At 47.5% G+C, this 5,603-nt stretch overlaps 1 pseudogene; it reads left to right on the top strand.

Moving 5' to 3' along the window:
* Window positions 1-2,072: 2,072 nt before the first annotated feature.
* Window positions 2,073-5,400, top strand: LOC123858571 (small ribosomal subunit protein uS19-like; annotated as a pseudogene).
* Window positions 5,401-5,603: the final 203 nt, after the last annotated feature.

Here is a 5,603-nt window from a genome sequence, read left to right as displayed (position 1 = left end):
TGATCCCAGGATCCCGGGATCCAGCCCCACATCGGGGTCCCTGCTCAGCAGGGAGTCTGCTTCTCCTTCTGACCCTCCCTCCCCCTTGTACTCTCTCTCTCTCTCTCTCCAATAAATGAATAAAATCTTTAAAAAATATTAGTACTTAATTAGCACCATCAAACACTTCTAGGAAGAAGCGAGCAGACCGGGAGGAGAGAGGGTATTGTTCCTTGGCCTTCAAAATTAACACGTGAAGTTGGAGGCCTGTGTCATTTGAAATGTAAACTTACTCTTGAAATTTTTACACATGAAAACGAAGGTTTTTAAGGCGTTTTCTCTTCATGCACTCATTTATTAGAAACAGCACAAAGATGCTGTCTTGTGATGCTAATCTGTGCAGTATATTGGTGCCTCTTTTGGTTTTTTTAAATTTTTGAAGTAATGTTGACATAAAGCTGACTCATTTGGCAGGAAATTTGCCAGTGTGAGTCAGGAGTGAGTAGGAGAGACATTTTACAACTGATCAGCCAAAGAGTCACTGCTAATAGCCCCCACTGGGACAGCATGTTCATACCAGGCATGGGATTTGATACTCTGCACAACTCGGCGACATACTAACTCCATTTTACAGCTGAGGAAATCGAGACTCAGAAGTTTACAGAGCTTGCCCAAGGCCTCAGAACTGTGATTTGACCCAGGCCATATGTTTCCCAAAGCCCAGTCCACCACACCAAGCTGTGTTTGGAAGAGGAAGAAGCCGGAGTGGGGCTGTGATGCTGGGTGGTCCCTGTGAGGAGGTCAGCTGAGGGGTTCCCGGCTTCCACCCCAACTGCCACTCACTCGACACACCCTCGCCTGCTTCAGCAGCCTCCGGTCCCTCACACATGCGTGACATGGAGTCAAGGACAACGTGACCAGGCTCTGAGGAAGACAGCAGGGTGGCTAAGGTGAGCCTGGGCCTGGGAAAATGCTGACTGGGCTGGGCCCAGAAAGGAACTTGGGCAGGTTAGAACAGCTGCAGCAGCTTTGCCAGAAGTATGTTGTGCAGGTGAGAGAGAGAGAGAGAGAGAGAGTGTGTGTGTGTGAGACATTGTGTTTGTGTGTGTGAGAGAGACTGTGTGTATGAAGAGGACAACTGAAAAGGCTCAGAAATAAAGGTGCTATTTGTGGGTTACTCTGAGGCATACGCCCTCCTGATTGACTAGGACACCACTTTAATTTTCTTTAAGGGGGAATCTGAAGGAACAGAATCCCAGAGTTACCTGAGCCACTAATCCCCAGGAGTGAAATTCCTACACACCAGCAGGTATTATTTAGAGCCTTTCTCAATTAGCAATCATAACACCTGAAGCTTTGAACAGTTGTTGTATGTTTATCTTTCTCTTCAAGTTCACTCTGTTGGCTCTCATAGCCAGCCAAGTTCAAACAACCTTCTGTCTGGCAGCCACGACCACAGCGCCCCCAGCCCCCACCCCAAAGCAGTTATAACCAGACGGAGGTTGGAGCCGATTTCCATGATCTCTGTGTGTGTTCTTCTGCCTTTTTATTTAATTGAGCTTTAAGATGTGCCTACTTCCATCAAGGATTTGAGGTAGCTTACAATATTAAAAACACGCACCCGACAAAAATGTTTCAGAAACACAAAAAACCCAGATCTAACCTCAAGCCACAGGAGAAGAAAGTTGTTCCAGTGTGTGTGTTCTGGTGCTTAATTTTCACGGACAGTGAAGGAGACACATCAGAAGTGCAATACCGCGTAATGGTTAAGATTGAGTCGTCAGGAGTTACCCTGTCTGGATTTTAATTACTGTGCTGTTTGCTTAAATTCTCCAAGCCCTGCTTTCCCCATCACTAGAAATGAGGACAATGATAGTACCTACCTCATCGGATTGACAACCAAGTAAGATAATGTATATAAAGCGCTTCACGCGGTGCCTGGCACACAGTAAGCAATCGATTCAGTTGTGTTGTCATTTTTACCGCCATTGTAGAATTTTAATTACACCCACATTGCCTCTCTTTTGGGTTGTGTGCACAGATCTAGGTGGGACTTCTACCTCTTTGGCCCCCTATGAAGACAGGTGCCCCCTATGAAGACAGGTAACGAGGATGTATTACTTGAGCATTGTCATCCAAAAGCCCCAGCGCGGACACTGTGGCGGCAAGGTTTGGCCTGTGGGCTCTGCGAACACCAGGTGTGCCACTGAGCTGAGCTGAGTTGGGGTGATGCCATGCGCTCAACTGCAGGTCAGGTCTACTGAGACTATTCCAGGGCCAGAGTCCTCGAAGACCCACGGGCCTCTTTCTTGGCCAACTTGAGTTCGGTTGCTCTCCAGAACAACTGGTGTCAGAACACTGGTAGCCTCTTTGGTGGACACAGCCTATGGCCCAAACGCCTCCATGTGGGTTCTGTATGCCCCCCAAGATAACTAGACACACAGCCATCATGTCCATTATTTTCTAATTATCATCAGTGGCCAGTGAGAGATGATCTATCACTCCTCAAATGTAATTAAATACTCAGGAGAATCCCGCTGAGCCCTCCCACCTCCCAGCTACCCCTTGGCTTTGCCTCGGTTCCCCACGTTCCTGAGGCCAGGGTCATCCGGACGGGCAGGCGTGTGGGAGTTACCCCAAGAGTTATCAAACTAATCCTGCCCAGTATTTGTTTTCCACGCGGATGTCTCCCATTCTCTCCCTCCGGCCAGCAAGACGGGTTCAAGGGCTGCAGTGATTCATTTTTTATCTCTGTGTCCCCATCCCTATCTCTCACCCTCTGGTCTACTCAGTGCCTGGCACTTGGTAGGTACTCCATTAATGCGTTGAATCAGAGTGTGAGTATGAAAGCAAGCAAGCAAAGGCGTGAACTATTTCACAGAGAAAATGTTAAAGCAGAAGTAAACCCTAGAGGCCGTGAGGACGAGCACCCACAGGTAACAGGCAGGGACATGGAGACCGTGGCTCCCAGAAGACGGGCTGAGCCTCGGCAGCAGGACTGGAGTCCAGGAACCCCAATGTCGCTGTGCTGCTTCTTGTTTCCCTTCCCAATCCTCATCTCCCGTTCTTCTCAGAGAGAGACTCCAGGAGTTTGCGGGGGCGGGGGGGGGGGAGGGAGTCTGTCAGCCCCGCCTCTCCCCGAAGTCACTAGTTCATTAACTAAGGTACAACTTAGCCTAACCTCACAACAAAACCGAATCAATAAATATTGATTGAATGCCTACTATATCGACAGCCAGGTGAGAATGAGGGAAGGCAGGAAGCAAAGAGAGAAGCTGTGTGCAGCTTATCTGCCTCGTTAGTGGTCAGTCTGACACCCCAGGTCACATTCATGAGACAGTGCTGAGAAGGCAGCAGGCATGCTTGCGGGCTTGCGGCTAGGAGAGATAAGGTGGGGAGGTCTCCACTGGCTCTGGAGAAAGCCCCTTTCTCCCTCAGGCAAGACGGAGGGGAGGATGTTGTGTAAATAATGAGTCCAAAACTACACCCTGTTCATGTACCAGAATTCCAAGAATGATTAAACCTGACTATAGCTCCAGGATAGAGAGAAATTTAACATTGCAACTGCCCGTGCACTTTCTCTCCGTCTCTGTCCCTCTCTGTCACACGCACGCACACGCACAATGTGGACATCTGCTACCTCCTAACTGGTCTGTAAGGAAGGCAGTTTAGTCTGATAGAAAGGGAACACTGGGTGCACTCAGAAGACGTTGGCTGCTGTCCCTGCTCAGGCATTCATTCACGTGGTCCTGGCTTCCTAAGTGCTCCAGAGCCCTACTTGTCCATTTTTTAAAAGCATAATACCAGTATCATTTATCTGCTTTACAAGGATGCTGTGATTACACAGCTTCATAGATATAAACAATCTTTAGAAGCTGAACTACTGTATGCTCCACACAGTTGAAGTATTCTTGGAAAGGTGACTGTAGACTTCAACTGATTGATAGGATGTGTCCTTATAAGAGGAAGCACCAGAGAGCTCGCTGTCTCCTACCCCCCCACCCCCCCACCCCCGTCTTTACCATGTGAGAACACAGTGAGAAGGCAGCAGTCTGTCTTTGGCTCACACCAAAGCTAAATGGGCTGGCACCTTGATCTTGGACTTCCTAGCTTCTAGAACTGTGAGAAAATAAGTTTCTATTGTTTAAGTTACCATCTATGGTGTTTTCTTACAACAGCCACAAAACAAACCTCAGTAAATTAAAAAGGATAGAAATAATACGAAGTATGTTTTCTGATCATGATGTAATGAAATTAGAAATCAATAGCGGGAAAAAAATTGGGAAACTCACAAATATGTGGAAATTAAACAGTACACTCTGATATAACCAATGGATCAAGGAAGAAATCAAAATACTTTGAGGGAAATCAGAAAATACTTTGAGGTGGGGCCCCTGGCTGGCTCAGTCAGAGGAGCCTATGGCTCTTGATCTTGGGGTCATGAGTTCGAGCCCCACCTTGGGTGTAGAGATTACTTAAATAGGTAAAACTTAAAAAAAAAGAAGATAGTTTGAGGTGAATGAAATGAACACATAGCAAAATGTATAGAATTCAGGGCGCCTGGGTGGCTCAGTTGGTTAAGCGACTGCCTTCGGCTCAGGTCATGATCCTGGAGTCCCGGGATCGAGTCCGCATCGGGCTCCCTGCTCGGCAGGGAGTCTGCTTCTCCCTCTGACCCTAACCCCTCTCATGTGCTCTCTCTCTCAAATAAACACATAAAATCTTTAAAAAAAAGAAAAAGAAAAAGAAAAAAATGTATAGAATTCAGCTAAAGCAGTACTTAAAGGGAAAGTCATAGCTGTGACTGCTTATATTAAGAAAGGAGAAGGATCTCAAACCAATAACCTGATCTTCCACCCTGAGATACTGGAAAAAGAAGAACCCACTAAACCTAAAAATGAGCAGAAGGAAGGAAATAATAAAGATTAAAGTGGAAATTTAGGAAGAGCTGACAGGAGGGCAGAAGTGGAGTAGAAGCAGCTACACACCTTCCGCGGGCTCACCTGTTGGGGCGGACCTTGACCAGCGGCTAGACATGGCCTACAAGCAGTTGACGCAGCTATACGGTGCCCAGCAGCGGCGACGCTCAACCTGGGTTTGCAGAGGAAGCGGCACTCACTGCTGAAGCGCCTGCCCAAAGCCAAGAAGGAGGCTCCTCACATGGGGAAACCGGAGGTGGTTAAGACGTGCTTGCGGAACATGAGCCATCCTGCCAGAGATGGTGGGCAGCACGGTGGGTGTCTCTAATGGCAATATCTTCAACTAGGTGGAAATCAAGCCCGAGATGATTGGCCACTACCTGGACAAGTTCTCCATCACCTGAAACAGGGCAGGCCTGGCATCAAGACCACCCACTCCTCCTGCTTCCTCCCTCTCAAGGAGCCTGTTCCACCAATAAAGCCACAGCCTTCTTTAAATTAAGTGGAACTTCAATAAAATAGAGCCTAGAAAAACCATAGGAAACAAATCAACGAAACCAAAAGCTGGTTCTTTGAACAGAACAACAAAAGAGACAAATCTTTAGCTAGATTGACTAAAACTCACCTATAAACAGGGATTTAAACAGACTTTTTACTATGGCTAGGGCCCTCAGACCCCTGCTCATCCTTTACAATGGCCCAAGA

The sequence above is a fragment of the Mirounga angustirostris genome, unplaced genomic scaffold (genome assembly GCF_029215605.1).
Source record: "Mirounga angustirostris isolate CCGP_5_RB_7025 unplaced genomic scaffold, mMirAng1.0.hap1 SCAF_4, whole genome shotgun sequence".
NCBI lineage: Eukaryota > Metazoa > Chordata > Mammalia > Carnivora > Phocidae > Mirounga > Mirounga angustirostris.
Note: the sequence above shows the minus strand (reverse complement) of the source record. Positions and strands in the feature narration are given on the sequence as shown.